Source organism: Protopterus annectens, chromosome 1.part0 (assembly GCF_019279795.1).
Source record: "Protopterus annectens isolate FY-2018-M chromosome 1.part0, PAN1.0, whole genome shotgun sequence".
NCBI lineage: Eukaryota > Metazoa > Chordata > Ceratodontiformes > Protopteridae > Protopterus > Protopterus annectens.
In genome coordinates, this window is record NC_056725.1 from 417,063,367 (window position 1) to 417,080,288 (window position 16,922).

Below are 16,922 nucleotides of genomic sequence, written 5' to 3' on the forward strand. Positions count from 1 at the left end.
GTGTACTGCTAGTACTGGAGATGTTAGCTTGACAATACGTATTTTGAAGGTCCATCATTGTGTGGTGATAGTAGTGCAGTATATAGCCTGGAGCTTTGATTGCCGCGGTGCTACGGCGGTAGCATTCTTACCTCACAGCAAGAGGTTCTCTCGTTCGATTCTTGGCTGGGCTTGGGAGTGCCTTCTGTGTGGAGTCTGCATGTCCTCCCCACGGTTGGGTAGCATTCAAAAGACATGCATGCGTAAATGGACGTGCCTTCGTTGAAGGTTGGGCGTCAAATTGGCACCTTGCCGTTTCATAAAAATCTACTGCCAATCATTAGCGGACCAGAGTTCCGTTGTGGCGACCCCTTACCGGGAAAAGCCGAAAGACAAACAAGAACAACAATATAGCCTGGAGCTTTAAGACTGGCAGTAGTGAGATTATGGTGGGAAAAAGTGTTAGAAGTGGATGGCAAGGGTTTATTTCCATGGTTAACTAGAGAGGTTGAGAATAAGAAGTGTAATGGAAGGCATGATTAACACATGGGTGGTTTAGGATTAGCAGCCGAAGCATAGCTAGAGTAGGTCAAAGAGGGGCACAGTTGGCAGACAATTGGTTGGTAGTGCAGTACCAGCATTTCTGAATGCCAGTATGATGTCAGGACTGAAGCACTTGCTTCATCACTTCATGTGCGTTATAAGTTGTGGTAGTTTGTTTGGTGCAGTTTTTAAAAGTAGAAAAGACCTAGGGGCTGACCTGGTGCTCCTATGGAGATAGGGAAGGAATACAAGATCAGGGAAGAGTTCAACTTTTTTTCTGATCCTCAGCTTAAACGTTGTGGGGTACCAGAATGTGTGCTCGATTAACCGGCTATTGCTCTTACTAGTAGCATACAAATGGGTTTAGGCTTATGGAATAAATGGGAATTTTTCATCTGTTAACATGACAGAGTTGCAAACATTTTAATTTTTTATTGGTGGGTTAGCTGGAAAACATATTGGCTTGAGTCTTGCAGCCAGTAAAGCATGCACACACGGAAGTATACGCTTGAGTAGTGGTTCCTTGGAACCTCAACTCAACTCAACTAGCTCACACCTTTGGAAGAGAGTCTATCCAGTGTAGAAAATGAGAACTAATGGACCCATCTCCATACATTGTCCATGTTCTATCTGTACAGTATCCTTGGTGTTTGATCATGGGAAGGAACAGTAACAGACTTGATTCCCATGTAGAACCCATGTTAATACTTGATGTTCATCGTGTTACCCTGCTGCACACTTGGGTTATCCTGTCGTCAGGCGGTCCTGCAGTCGGCCGGAATTCCAAAGTCTTGGTCCGGCGTCGGTTGCTGTCGCTTCTTCCCTGATGTCAGTGCGCCAGGGGTATATATATTGCAACCGACGCCATTTCTTCAGTCTTTCTTGCCGCGCGGTGCCCGAAGCAGAAGCAGTTCGCAAGTGCCGGTCGGCCGACTCCTGAGATTTTTGAATTCGAATTTCAGACCGAAGTCTTCTATAAAGCTAAGTACCCGTTGGAAACTTTTCTTGCCTCAGACCGATGTCAGAAAAAGTTAACAATTGTATTTCTTGTGGGAAGCAAATACCTCATAAGGATTTTCATTCTTATTGTATACCTTGCCTAGGCCCAGACCACAACGTCACTAGTTGTCATTTTTGTGCTAGGTTTAATAAACGTACTATTAAATGACGCTTTGATTTCGCATGACACTACTTCGGTAGAAAATTTAATTACAGTATGCCGTCGGAGCAACCGACTACCGGAGTGCACAAAAAACGCAAGGATAAGGACAGACAGCCCAGGCCTAAGCCAGATTCCGAGGCCTCGGCTGGTCCGGTCTCCGGTTCTCCGGTCCTCAGTGAGGCTCCGACACAACCCCTGACTACCGCAGATCTGGAACCCGAGACCGCTTCCGAACTTTTGGCGGAATGTACCAGGCCGACACAACCATTTTGTTCAGGCTCTACCGACGACATTGCTGATAAAGATGTCGGTGCTGCAGAAACGCCATTGGTTTCTGAAGGTGTTTTCAGACCGATGACGCTCACCATTAAAACGTATCCTAAGATGAAGACTCCTACTAAATCTAAAAGGACTGCACTTCAGTCCCCTGTTCAAGGCCCCATGCCTAAGAAACAGATGCTCAAAATGGCTGAAGATTTGATCTCTTTAATCAGGGGTTTCCAGCCTCCTCCTGACAAAAGGCCTAGACAAGAGGAAGATTATGCATCCTCTGAACAAGTGTCCATTTCTTCAGCCTCCTCTAAAGACCAAGATTACTCCTTCTCCCTTTATGAAGATTCTGATGCTGAGGATTACATTCCCTCAGTTTCTCCTCCTGAAGACTACTCCTTTGGGGAAACTTTACACACTATGAGGGAACATTTCCACTGGGAAGGTCAGGACTACTCTGACTCGAAGAAAAGGCTAAGAGAGTTTCTTTTACTTCCCCAGCACAGACCACTTGCCATCCCACCCGTGTTAGACATTGTGGATGATGTTTACTTAGAATCCAGTTTGAACCCAGACTCTCTACCTCCTGCTCCGGCCAAGCCTGACAGATACTATAGAGTGCCTGATTCCCACAAATTTCTATATAAAAGTCCTGTTGCTGACCCAGAGACAATCTCCCAGGGTCCCAAAGGGGCTAAGGCTTCTATGGCTAAAAATCCTGTACCCTCTGAAAGGGATTCCAGAGCACTAAACAGATGGGGGGAAGAAGGTTTACACCTCAGCCACTCTAGCTATGAGGGCACTAAATTGCCAATTTCACATGCTTAAGTATCAGCAATTTCTAATCTCTCAGTTAAAGCAAAGAGTCACCACTCTCCCTCAACAGTCTGAATTGAAAGAAATGCAGGATCTGTTGCATGCAACTAAACAGGTGGGCAAACACACCTTACAATGTGGGTTTGATTCTCTGGAGGCCTCCTGCAGAACAGCTGTCACTGGGTCTGTTATACGTAGGCATGCTTGGTTAAAGGAACAAACTCTGCCTGACCATGTTAAAGCAAAGCTTCTAGATGCTCCCTTACAGCAGGATGTTCTTTTTGGAGTTAAAGCAGAAGTCGTCTTAAAGAAAATGGAGGATAAGGCAAAATATATGCAGACAGTCAAAGATTTCCTACAGGTACAGCCCCCTCGCTTCAGCTGAAACTGGCCAACAAAAAATTGGTCCTTTCCAGCTACTGACAGACCACAGAGTGGTAAATACAGACGCCCAAGAGGCAGAGGACAACCACAAGCCCAGTACAAATCTCGCCAATGGGGCACTACAACAAGAAGGGAGAAGACAGATCCCACTCTACCAGAAGGCAAACTCAATGACTTGCACCTCATCCGGCCAAGCAACTCTCTCTTGGCAGCCCCCTTGGGAGGAAACCTCGCACTTTTTTCAGACAACTGGCACATTGTCACAAAGGACAAATGGGTCCTAGACATAATTTTATGAGGATACAGATTCCATTTTCACACCTTGCCAATGAAAAGAGGAATGCCAAACCTGCCACAAAATCAATGGGCAGAGGCACAAAAACAAATTACAGCTCTCATGGACATGAGAGCCATTCAACTGGTACCTACTCGAGAGCAAGGCCAATGATTTTACTCAAGACTCTTTCTAGTGCCCAGAAAGGACAATGCCTGGAGACCTATTTTGGACCTTTCAATTTTAAACACATTCTTACAAGTACCCAAATTCAAGATGCTAACACTCCAGCAGCTTCTTCCCTTGTTGGGCAAGGAGGCATGGCTAGTAACGTTGGACCTCAAGGAGGCATACCTGCATGTCCCTATCAGACAAACTTGCAGAAGATACCTCCGTTTCATTGCAGGTTCAACCCATTACCAATTCTCTGCACTGCCTTTTGGCTTATCTACTGCACCCAGAGTCTTCACAAAATGCCTGGCACCAGTAATTGCTTACTGCAGACAAAGAGGAATTCAAATATACCCATACCTGGACGACTGCCTCATCCAAGCAGAAAGCAAGGACATTCTCTTACATCATCTGGCTTTTGTAAAGCATCTACTAAACTGCCTGGGGTACACAGTAAACGAAAAGAAGTCAAAACTAGTACCCTCACATAATATGATACTCCTGGGTGTCAGCTTGAACACAACGGCCCAGAAGGCTTATCTGACACCAGACAAGCAACTACAGCTGACTCAATATTTCAAAACAATGGCAACAAAGACCCAATTAACTGCAAGAAAAATAATGCAGGCTTTGGGATTCATGGCATCTTGCATACTTCTAATACCATCTGTAAAGCTGCATATGAGAAAATTACAGTGGTACCTAAAAAGCGTATGGTCTCAACATAGCCACAGCTTGGACACAAGGATATCTCTCATTCCCTGCCTACAACAGGAGTTTCTATGGTGGTCACAGGCATGTCACCTTAACAAGGGTCAGCCGTTCACCTTGCCCCCAGCCAGGCAAACTATCACAACAGATGCATCAGTCTACGCCTGGGGGGGCACACATGGCAGGACAGTGCGTTCAAGGCATATGGACTGCAGATCAAAGAAATCTGCACATCAATCAAAAAGAGATGCTAGCTGTACAGAAAGCTCTGGCAGCCTTCAAGAATCTATTACATCCAGGACAACTTACAATAAAGACGAACAACACCACAGTAATGTGGTGCATAAAAAAACAAGGGGGTACTCACTCCTACCCTCTATGCAGGCAAGCAATGATCTTATGGAACACAGCTCTGGCTTACCAAGTTCAGTTACAAGCTCAGTTCCTGCCAGGAAAGAAGAACACATTGGCAGACGACCTCAGCAGAAACATCATGGAGCCCCACGAGTGGAAACTAGATCCACAAGTATTTACAATGATAACTCAAAAATGGGGCCTTCCAGACATAGACCTGTTTGCCAGTCCTCAAAACTATCAAATAACAACATTTTGTACAAGGACACTTCACCATCAAGCTTGGAAAGTAGACGCACTCTCTTTCAGTTGGAAAAACCTGACAGCATATGCCTTCCCTCCATTGCCTCTCCTCACAAAGGTGCTTCTGAAAGTCAAAAAGGAGAGACCACGCCAGCACTGGTACCCACTATTGAGAAATATGGCCCACCTTGGATCTTACCACAAATTACCCATTTGCTCACACAACAAAACAATCAGATTCTTCACACCCAACTCAAAACCTTAGATCTGGCTGCATGGCAAATCACCTAAGCATCCAGCCAGCTCCACTTTCCCAAGCAGTTATGGATGTTTCATAGTTTCATAGTATAGTACTAGGCTATCTGCCCTGGGGCATTTGTAAGCCTAGCCATAGTGATGTGGCTTTTGCCACCCCATGAAATGGTACAAAAAATGTACAGAATAAATTTAGAATACTGTGCCTCTGTCTAGTAGTGACACAATGAAGGTCCCTTTATATAATAGAATTAGTTTACTGTGCCCCTGTCTAGCAGTGACTCAGATGTGACCCCTGGGGTAAACATACAATCTCCCATCCACTCATCAAGATTTTTCTTGAAGAGACTCAGTGAGGGGCTCTGCCTAATACGAACTGGGATCTTGTTCCAAAGCATGGGAAGCCTCTGGGTTATGAATCTATCCCTCCAGCATGTCCAATTCATACTTGTGCCGAGGTTTAAGTCTTTAGCTCTCGTGGTCCTGATGGATTTGGATTTTTTGAGGTGGAGCATGTCCATCAGATCCTGATTGGACATGGCCTTGTACATCAGGCAGAGATCACCTCTGAGCAGGCGGTATGCTACTGAATAGAGCTGAAGTTTCTTATGTCTGGCAGAATAAGACATATGTTGGAGACCCTTGATCCTCTTGGTGAGGTACTTTTGTGGTCCCTCCAGCTGTTGCAAATGCCGGGTGAGGTACATACCAAATGGGGCATTGTACTCAATCATGGGTCTGATGAGGGAGGAGTATAGGGGTACAGTGACATCCTTGGATCTGGATGTGAATCCCTTCATGATGAGGTGTGCAAGGTAGAATGTTTTTCTAACCACTTTGGCAACGTGGGTGTCAAATGAGAGGTCGCTGTCGACTTGGGTCCCTAGTTCTCTGATTACTTTTTCCGTACTCAGTGGGTTGCTGTCTGTGATAATTTGTGGGTACTTTGTTTTTCCCAAAGGGGATGACTATACATTTTTTGGCATTTAGTTTAAGGCCGTGACTCCGGCACCAGTTGTCCGTTTCTGTGATGTATGTGTCCGCTGGTGTATCGACTATGGCGCCTAGTTTGCAGTCATCTGCGAACTTTGTCAGCCACAACCCTCCCATGTTTGCTTTAACATCTGAGAAATAAATGCCGAACAAGAGGGGTCCCAGGACAGATCCCTGTGGGACACCACTTGTGACTGGCTTTGAGTCTGACATTGCTCCAGCGATTTTAAATTTATGGGTTCTGTCCTTTAGCCAGTTTGCAACCCATCTAGTGACATAAGGGTTTACGTTTAAGCTGTTGAGCTTATCTATGATGCCTGAGTGGGGTATTGTGTCGAAGGCCTTAGCCAAGTCCGGCTAGGCTGTATGGACTGCTTTGCCCTCATCAATGGCTCTAATGACTGTTTCGAAAAAGTCAACCAGGTTCAAAAGGCAGGATCTGCCCTTTACAAAGCCGAACTGGGTGGGGTCAAGTGTCTGTAGGTCCCCTATGTCTCTGTTTATGAGTTCCATAATGATTCTTTCCATAGCTTTGCAGACCAGGCTGATTAAGCTTATGGGGCAGTAGTTCCCAGGGTCTGTAGAGGTACCCCCTTTGTGGAGTGGGACCACTGTTGCTGTACGACAGTGTTCAGGTACATATCCCGAAGTAAGGCTAAGGTTAAATAGCATTTTTATGTGTGGGTTTAGCTCCTCTTGGAGTTCACGTAACATGCAACCCGGGATACCGTCAGGTCCCATTGATGCTGTGTTTTTAGCTTTGTTTAGGGCGGTTCTCACTTAGACATCTGAGATGACAGGGAGATTACATTCAGCTGGGATAAGTATTTCTTCTTTTGGGGGTGAGGGAGGGGAGAAATTTGCACTGAACCTGTCAGCCAGAATGTTGGCAATATCTGTGGGTTCAGTGTATTTTTTGTTGTTGTGAACTAACTCTGAGCATATCCGAGGGTTTCCACCCAGGTTTCTAACATAGCTGAAGAAGTCTTTGTGGTTATCTTTAGTGTCCTTAGCAATTTTTCTCTCAAAGTTGGCCTTGTTTGTTTTTACGAGAGAACGTAGTTTTCTGCTAATGTTGATCAGAGATGTCTTCCCTTCATGGGATCTTGCTCTGACGTGCAGTAGCTTCCTTCTTTTGTTATACAATTTGTTAATGACTGAGGTCCACCAGACAGGATGCTTGCCTTTGGTGGAGAGGGACTTGGATTTATTTGGGATTGCATGATCCATGCATTCTTGGAGATGTCCATAGAAAGCATTTGTGAAGGATTCGGCATTGTGGGATGTGGTATCCACTGGCATGGTGGGCTTAAAGGATACTATCTCAGTCTTAAGAAGAGTGAAGTCTGCTTTTGAGAAGTTTTTCACTGTGGTCTTTTGTGCTGGGGGGTGGAGGTGGGATATGTATATCCAGGGTGATTAGTTTGTGGTCAGATCTCACTAGCGAGGGGTATACTTCAGGTGTGGAGCATTTTGTCCCCATGTTTGTGATGATTAGGTCTAGTATATTATCTCCCCTAGTGGGAGAGGTGACTAGTTGTTCCAGTGCATTTGAATTTGTGAATTCCAGGAACCTTTGGGCTAGGGTATTAGGGCTAGAATAATGTACCCAGTCTATGTTTGGGTAGTTGAAGTCTCCCAGTATGATGGTATTTTGTGATACATTCATATCCTCCAATGTCTTCAGGAAGGCTGAGTGGGGTTCCTGAGATTGGGAGGGTGGTCGGTAACATGCTACCAGTTGTATAGCAGTTTTGCCTATGGTTAGTTGCACCTGTATGGTCTCTGATGCTTCATGTGTTGCTACTAACCTGGAGGTGTGGGTGTCCTTGATGAATATGGACACTCCCCCTCCCTTTGTGGTTCGGCCAGGGTTTTGGGGCCGAAAAGCATGATACGAGGTATAGCCTGGTAGCACTGGGGTGCTCTCAGGAGCCTTGAACCAGGTTTCAGTTACTGCACAGACGTCGATGTTCTCCATGCTGTGCTGAGGAGTGCATCGAGTGCCTGCATCTTGAGATTTAGACTTCTGGCGTTGAGCAGCATTACCCTTAGTTTTTTTCCATTTTTGTTTTCTAAGGAGGTGGGTTTGTCTTTTGAGCCTTGCCTAAAAAAGGCACTATGGGGGTGGCAAGAGCATTAGCCAATATCCGGAAGCCCAGTGGTGACAGGTGTAAGCCATCCCTTGCGAAGCAGCGTGGCTTGTCCAACATGTCATCCCAGGCAGACAGACATTGGATCCCCTTAGAATGACACCAGTACTTGAGCCAATTATTAAAGCTGATCATCTTGTCTTTGTATTGTGGTATCATTCTTGGTGAGGGCAAGATGCTGCTCAGGGTCAGGGTCATACCAGCCTGGGCTACATAATCAGAGAGCTCCTCTGTCTCTTTTCATGTAGTCCAGGGAGGTACGTCTCAGGTCTTTCACGCCAGCATGGACAATGACAGAGTCATATTTGTACTTGCTTTGGAGTGACTTGATTGCGTGTGTTATGTGGCGGATCCTAGCTCCCGATAGACAGCTCACAGTCACCCTCTCCTTGTTCAGCCTGGTCAGTGGGACATCAGTGTGTCTGACTATAGAGCCACCTATTACTAGTGTATCAGGCATGGTGTTTGGCCTTAATGGCTGTGATTGGTTGACACACTGATTTATTGAAGTATGTGTTGCATGTGTTTTGTTTTGAGGTGGTGGATTTTTGGATGTCTGCTTTGGGAGCCTCTGTTGTTTTGGTAAGTTTTTTATTAGAGCCTCTGAGTATGTCTTTGTGTTTTTATGTGTTTGGTTTGCAGTTGTGGTAGGTCTATGTGGGACTGGGATTGTTGTGTGTGTGGTTACCATCTCCTCCTGTCTGGTCATGCCAGCCCTGAGTTGAGAGAGTTCAGCCTCCAGTTTGGCTATATAGTTGCATCTCTCACATGTATTTGTGTTTGTTGGGAGGAGGAGAGGGTTGTCTGTGTACATGAGACAATTGTAGCATTGTCTCAAGATACCCAGATTGACCAGCTGAACTGGAGAGGACGCCAGTAATCTACCACTCTACATGCTAGAACAGTATAAGGGAGTGCTGTACCTTTAAGGGAAGTGGATATTCACAGGGGTGGTAGGTAGATGTAGTGCTTTACTTAGTATGAGAGTGCTTACTTAGTAGGGAAGTATTGAGAACAAGTGCTAGGCTTATAATATAGTGAGTAGTCTGATTATACTAAGAGTAGAGCTTCCTTAAGGGAAAATTTGAAGAGCAGACCTGGCAAAGCCAGAAGAGGTTTAACCGGCGCTGCGCTATGCGCACAACCACGCAAAGCCGTGCAAACACGGATTTTAAACAGGGAAATACAAAAGAGCTAGAAATGGTCCAAAACAACCAATTACTACAGCTTCTTGTGCTGAGGTCACTTCCTACAGGGACAGGTAGGCTGCTCAAGGCTCCCCACTCCCACTGGTGAGCAAAGAAACTTCCTTCTATCCAAGTAAGGTAATGTATAACACAGGAACTACACCACAGCCCAGAATACAGCAATGCCTGTAAACTGGTCTAAACTAGTCGAGGAGAGGCAGGAAAACAAGGATTATTATTTTGTTTTTTTTTGTTTTTTTGATAGAGACACACGGAAAATGCAGAAACAGTGATAAATCAGTTACACAGGCTAGCACACTTTAGTGGGCAGCCTCATCAGTTAAATTAAACAAACAAACTTTCGATCAGATTCGACTAAAAAGTAACTTTAAGTGCAAATTTTAAAATAATGCAGCAAACAGTTAAAAAAACAGTTCAAGCTAGTTCAGGGTAAGCTACAGAAGCTATTCCAAGTGAAAAAAAAGCAAAGATACTTAAATCCAGAAAGTAGTCGCTTTTCTGAGTTCTCTGTAGCTAGGACCACTCTGCAGGACCACGAGGAGCTTGTCTGTTCTGGAAGCTAGGAGGCCAAGCACCAGGAAGGCTTATTCGGACAAATGGAAAAGGTTTTGTGCCTGGAACCAAGCTAAAGGCCAAGACACATTTCAGCCTCACATTCTACAGTACTTAACTGAGATGATGTTGCACAAAGGACTTTCCTTCTCCTCCATTAAAATCCATGCTTCACCTATTTCAGCCCACTACAACACAGATCCACCCTTATTTTCGCATCCACTTGTCCAAGGCAGTTCCTCAGAGGGGCAAAAAACATTAGGTCCCCCAGGAGAGCACCTACACCAACATGGGACCTCAATTTTGTTCTGGAAAAACTAACGCTAACTCCCTTTGAACCAGCTTTCTCTGCAGATCTTCAGTTCCTATCATGGAAGACTGCCGTGCTGCTAGCAATAACTTCAGCTAGAAGAGTCTCAGAGCTGCAGGCACTAATGGCAGTGGAACCTTTCCTCATTTTTCATCAAGACAGTTTCTCTACGAATTAATCCTTTCTTTATGCCTAAGGTGGTTTCCAGTGTGGCTTTAAATCAAACCATCCACTTACCCACCTTCTTCCCAAATCCACAGAACAAAGGTGAGAGACTCCTGCATTCCTTGGACATTCACAGGCAACTTCGTTACTACTTGGACAAAACTAAGGCTTTCAGAAAATCTGACCAGCTCTTTGTATCCTATGCTACAGCTTCACAAGGGAAGGCTATTTCAAAACAAACAGTCTCCAAATGGATAGGACATTGCATACGTTTCTGCTATACCAATCATGGAAAACCAGTTCCTGCTACCATTACGCCCCACTCTACCAGGGCAACAGCTACATCTACAGCTTTTCTCATGGGGGTTCCAATCAAGGAGATTTTGGAAGCTGCAACTTGGAGTTCAGTACACACCTTTACCAAACACTATCACTTACCACTTTACTCTAAGACTAGGGCAGGCTTCGCCACTGCAGTTCTGCAGGGCCTTATAGCCTCCTCCAACCTTCTATGATTCCTCCACCCATCCTTAGCTTTGGGATTCAACCCAAGTGTGATGACTGCAGCAGGGTAACATGATGAACATAGTACAGTTTTGTACCTACCATAAATGTAGATGTTGGAGTGTACACCCTGGTGCAGTCCAGGTTACCCTCCCTCCATCCCCTCTGAACTAACTGGCTAAAATCTCTACAATACCTTCCTGATGTATTTGCTTATAGCTGGAGGGATTTTGTGTTTGTGCAAAATTTACTCAATTTGGTACTAATTACTGACCACCTTTTTGGGGGCACCTGACATCTGGGGCAAGAAAAACTGAAGAAAATGGCGTTGGTTGCAATATATATACCCCTGGCGCACTGACGTCAGGGAAGAAGTGACAGCAACCGACGCCAGACCAAGACTTTGGAATTCCAGCCAACTGCCGGACCGCCTGACGACAGGATAACCCAAGTGTGATGACTGCAGCAGGGTGTACATTCGAACATCTACATTTATGGTAGGTACAAAACTGTACTTCTCCTAGATTCACAAAAGGTGAGTTTCAACTGTGTTTGTGTGTTGGGGAACCTGCACATGACTTATTAATGCAAAAACTCTCTGTGGGTGTATATATACATGCACATATATATATATATATATATAGATATATATATATATATATATATATATATATATATATATATATATATATATATACATATATATATATATATATATACATACATACATATATATACATACATATATATATATATATATACATACATACATACACACACACACACACACAAAATTAAGAGTACTGACAGTTTCTTTACTCAAAGGTATAACCTACTTCATGCGAGGTAGAATTACGTCCGTTTCCTTGTTCTGGAATTTATTAGAAACAGGTTCAAGGCTAGCCATCTCTGTAGTGCAGAGGAATAAAGCCCTTACTGTGACCCAGGCAAATTAGTTTGAATATTGCCTGTGGCAGTGGAAGAGACTGGCAAAGCAGGATGGAAAATGAGTGACTTATACCAGCTCACCCATCCTGGAGGCCACAGAGTACTGATGTTCCAAACTCCAGTTTGCGTCTGTGCAAGTGGAGGATTGCACGACAAGTGGCAACTACATTGGATGATGTGGTCTTGGTATTCCCAATGGCATGCTTACACTTTATTGATACCTTTTGTGATAATGTTTGTCTGTTGAATATTTAAAGTTGCAGTACATTTTACCACAGTGTGTTGAATTGTGCAAGCCAGTGGGGCAATTTCACAGTGTTTTTCCATTTTTATTCACTGTGGCGCAATGTGCAGGGGATTGCAAAAAGAGAACAAAATAGCTGTACTATGCGAGTCATTTGGTTGGTGCAAGTGTGTGCACAGAGTTGTTCATTTGAAGGCTTGACATTTATTGGAGTTTCTTTGGCTGACTGTCTCCCTTGAAAAGCGGACACTAGACTAGTGGGACTAATGACGTCAACAAAGAGTAAGTAAGTAAATACATTTATTAAGATGTTCCTTTAGATAAATACAATCTTTTTGGTCCCTCTTTTGCTGTGATTTAAAAAAAAACATTTGGAAGAAAGGGCTAAAAATATGCAGGGGTTCAAGCAACATTTTCTTTCCTGTTTCTAAAATTCCAATGAAATTATCCTTCCAAAGCAGCCCATTTCTACTCCAAAAAAAAATATTGAGAAAAAAGAGTTTTGAGGGTTGGTATAATGGTTAAGGTGTTTGCTTCACAGAAAACAAGGTACAGGGTTTGACTCTCACCTTTGGGAGTTAAATTGTCTAGACTTAAAATGGCCCAGGAACAGCTAGCTTAGTAGTTAACTATGAACCTGTAAAATTACTCAGCAGAAAGCAAAATAAAATCCAAAAAGAAGTAGCAGGAAAAGCATAAATCTGTCTTTTAAGGTGTCAGGTGACCACTTTCAGATAAACCTTACAGTTTCTGCCCCTCCTCCCCCCTCTCTTCCTATCAACCCCCCAGCCTACTTCCCTCCAAACTTTCCATAAACTTTCTGTCAGACTTCTCCTCTGCAGAGCTATCACAGCATATTCTTTTGTTTTTCAAATCATTCAAAAAGGGTATACACTAAAATGGAATTCTCTCCTTTTTCAACATAATATTCTTCAGGTGCCTCCAAACCAGCAACATCTGGTTTCTCTCATCATTTCAGACCTTCTAGACAATGGCATAATGGAACCCGTTTCTCCCCGTCAAAAAAGGAAACTGATTCTACTCCAGAATTTTTTTTCCAAAAGCTTTCATGGTTATCTTGGACTACAAGGTTGCTTACCTTCATGTTAACATTCATCTACCGCATTGGAAAGTTTTAAGATTCTGTGTCTTGGCATTACACTTTCAGTTTGCTGTTTAATGTTTTGGGCTTTCCACTCCAAGAGTATTTACAAAATGTATAACCCCTCTCATAACATTCTGTGGACTCCAAGGTGTTAACATATTTTCCTATCGGGATGACAACCTGATTCAAACTAGTTCTCTTCAGAAAATTCTTTGAGACTTAAAATTCACTGTCAGTCTTTTCCGGAACCTAGGTTTGACTCTGAACTTCAACAAGTCCAGTCTACTTCCCTCTCATTCTGGTGTTCCTTTCTACCTCAGCACATCCCTATTAGTGATCTTTTTTCTTTAGCCAAGATTCAATTCTTAACAAATTACTTTCTGTCCTTGTCAAACATGTCTTTCACCTAAGCAAGAGATACTGAGATCCCCATTTCCTTTTCTTATTCCTTTTTCTGTACAAAAGATCTCTGCAGATGCAACAGACATGGTTGAGCAAGGGACTTTTTCAAAAGATTTTAAGGTACAGGGTCCTGACTTTAAACACCATGATCGCAGTACCACTGAATGAGAGAAGTTCTCAGAGTCAGTGCATTGTTGTTGTTAGTACACATACCACTTCAGTTGAGTGTCAGTTGGAAATCGTGTACATTATTGCCTAATACCTAGAAACTGTGCAACATTTTTAATTGTGTGTGTGTGTGATCATTAATATCCATCTTAGTTATCAGCAGTTCAGGCAGGTGCAATCTCATTCTAAAGTCCCATCTGATGGACAGATACCACAGTGCTGTGTTGCATTGTTGTTTTTTGAACATGAAGCCAATCACCTGGTATAGAGATGGAGCCTCTGCAGTCTTCTGATCTTCCAGGCATCAAAAGCTGAGTGAGTGACTCTGCACACCACTGTACATTTTTTCCCTGGATATTCCCTTTTTGTAAAAATTTTGATCATGATGTCCTTCATCAACTGGCCTCTGGTCTGTACTCCATCACTAATGCCTGTGAATGGGGAATAATTCAGATTATCCCTCGTATTGACACTTGTATTAAAGGTGCAATTCTTTCCATGACTTTGTCTCCTCTGCTGCATGGTGCCACCCCCCCCCCCCCCGGCCAAATGGCCTAGCCATTCCTCCCTCACCAGAGGTGGGAGACATCTGTGAAGGGCCATCATTTGAGCAGATGTTAGGGTTTATTTTTATTTTAACCCTAACCCCATGGCATTTGCCCGATAGAATGTTCTGAGATTTGGAGTGCAGTAGGTGTTAGCTAGGGTGCGTCACACACTTTGGCAAATAACATAACCCCTTATGAATGCCCAACCTGTGTATGACCCAGAGCTTTGTATGTGGCCTCTGGTCTCCACTGGGAACTCTACTATTGGACCATATGTCCTCATGACCTCTTCCTGAAGAGAAGCAAGCTGCCAATGCTATGTCACTCTTCCCTTCTGTCTGTCAGGTGCCTTAGACACTCCAGCTGTTTATCAAACTCATCTGTCGTAGTCAGGGCTTTATCGTTTTTTGCCAGTGAATTTGTTAGGTATGCCGTTCTTGCACATTGGACGCACCCCCACAGTCTTCTCTTGTAACCATCTATAAGGCATAAAATCTTTGCAAGCATTTAGTTGAATGGACAAGTCCCTAACCAGACATTCCCATTCCAACTTCTGACTTATCTCTTCAGTTCTTGGCTTGCCTGACCATCTCCAATATCTTACTGCTTTGACACCAGACAAGAAGTCTGCCACCCTGAGCAAGTGTAACAAAAGAGTACATTACTTTGCTATGTTGTAACACAGAATCTTCATCTCATACACCCGAATTCCAGTCCTCCCTAGTGAACCAAGCAGGGGATGAGCTTTCTTTTCTCTTAGAGACTGAGTTCAAGAAGTAGGAAGTTAATACCCTGCCTGCAACATCCAGACGTCTTTAAAACAACTCCTGTGCATTTCTTTAGTCCTGCACATAGCTGTGGGGTTGTTGCATTTTGCCACAGTACAATCATACAAGGAGCCTGACAGTCTGGACAGTTTTGGCAGAGTGTACTCCTTTTCCACATTTGGGAGCAAGACACTTAACTGTTCATTTCAACTCTCCATATTCCACTTTTCCTTATTATACCAGGCTTTATAAAAGCCATCTTACTTTCATGAGTCTGGGCACGGGGAGGGGATACTTAACGTTTGCAGCCACCAACATGAATTTCTCTTTAGTTCAGTGTAGCTTTGATTGTACTAATGCTTTGGCTTGGACCATAGGCTCATGTATGACTTAGAAGCTGCCCATCATGGAAGCATAGAAACTTCATCTTGAGATTCTGCCTCAGGGTGGAAATTCTCTCAAGTTAACATTTTCAAGATTTGTTGGATGACCTCCTGAAGGGGAAGTAGGCAGTCTCCACTACAGAAGTCTTTTTAGACCCTCCCACGACCCCCTCTTCTTCCTTTTCCAGACTCTGCCAACTTCAAAAGAGAAAAAGGCTCTTCACACCAAGGAAATCTTTAAAGCATCACATGATCTTGCACAACTTAATTTCCTAAGGTTCCAAAAGAAAAGCTTTTGTGACCCAGCCACAGCAGTTCAGACTGTAGTCTTGTGTGATGGTTGGATTGCAGACCTGGTTTTCTCCAAGTTTGCCTTGCCTCAGAGAACTGTCAGCAGTCATTTCTGGGTGCAGAGTAGGATGTCCTTCAAGGATGCATCTACAGTCTTTACAAATGGGTTGTCCTGTCGTCAGGCAGCCCTTCGGTCGGCCGGATTCCAAAGTCTGGGTCTGGCTTCGGCTGGTGTCGCACTTCACCCGACGTCATTGCGGCAGTTATTCGGGTATAAAGGCATCAGCCGACGCCATTTTCCTCAGTCTTTCTTGCCGCGTGGCGCCCGAAGCAGAAGCTGTTCGCAAGTGCCGGTCGGTCAGATCCAGAGATTACTACTACCGAATACTACTTCGAAGACTTCTATAAAGCTAAGTACCCCGTTGGGGACTCTTTCTTGCCTCAGCCGATGTCAGAGAAAGTTAATAACTGTTTATCTTGTGGGAAACAAATACCTCATAAAGATTTCCACTCCTATTGCATACATTGTTTAGGCCCAGACCACGACGTAGCAGCTTGTCTAGCCTGTGCTTCTTTTAACCGGCGGACGCTTAGACGTAGTTCGGACTTTGCTGAACAGATTTTCGGCTCCGATTTTGCCTACATTATGCCGTCGGATCCTCCGACTACGCAAATAACAAAAAAACGCAAAGAAAAGGACCGACACTCGCGGTCCGCGGTTTCGGCCGAAACCGCGGTTAAGCAAACCACGAGTGTCTCGGTTTCGGCCGAAACCGAGCAAGCGGTTCTTTCTTCAGCCGATAACATGCCTTCTACCGAGGCCTCTTCTAACCTGGTAGAAACGGCTTCTGAAATCCAACCTTCTGTTGCGGTATCACAGGATTTATCAGACACCATTCCCCTGGATATTTCCACCCCTGCACGTGGAGCTGCTAGGCCTCCTCCAGCTATGTCTATTAAGGCCTTTGCCAGGGCTAAAGCAGCCAAAGCATCAAAACCTGTGCCTGCCAAGCCCCTCA

The 16,922-nt window shown here is 44.2% G+C and overlaps 1 protein-coding gene across 2 annotated transcripts in view; it reads left to right on the forward strand.

Annotated features, from left to right (window-relative positions):
- CUL9 (cullin 9) overlaps positions 1-16,922 on the forward strand; it is a 2,881,018-nt gene that overhangs the window by 1,872,242 nt on the left and 991,854 nt on the right. The window lies entirely within an intron of this gene.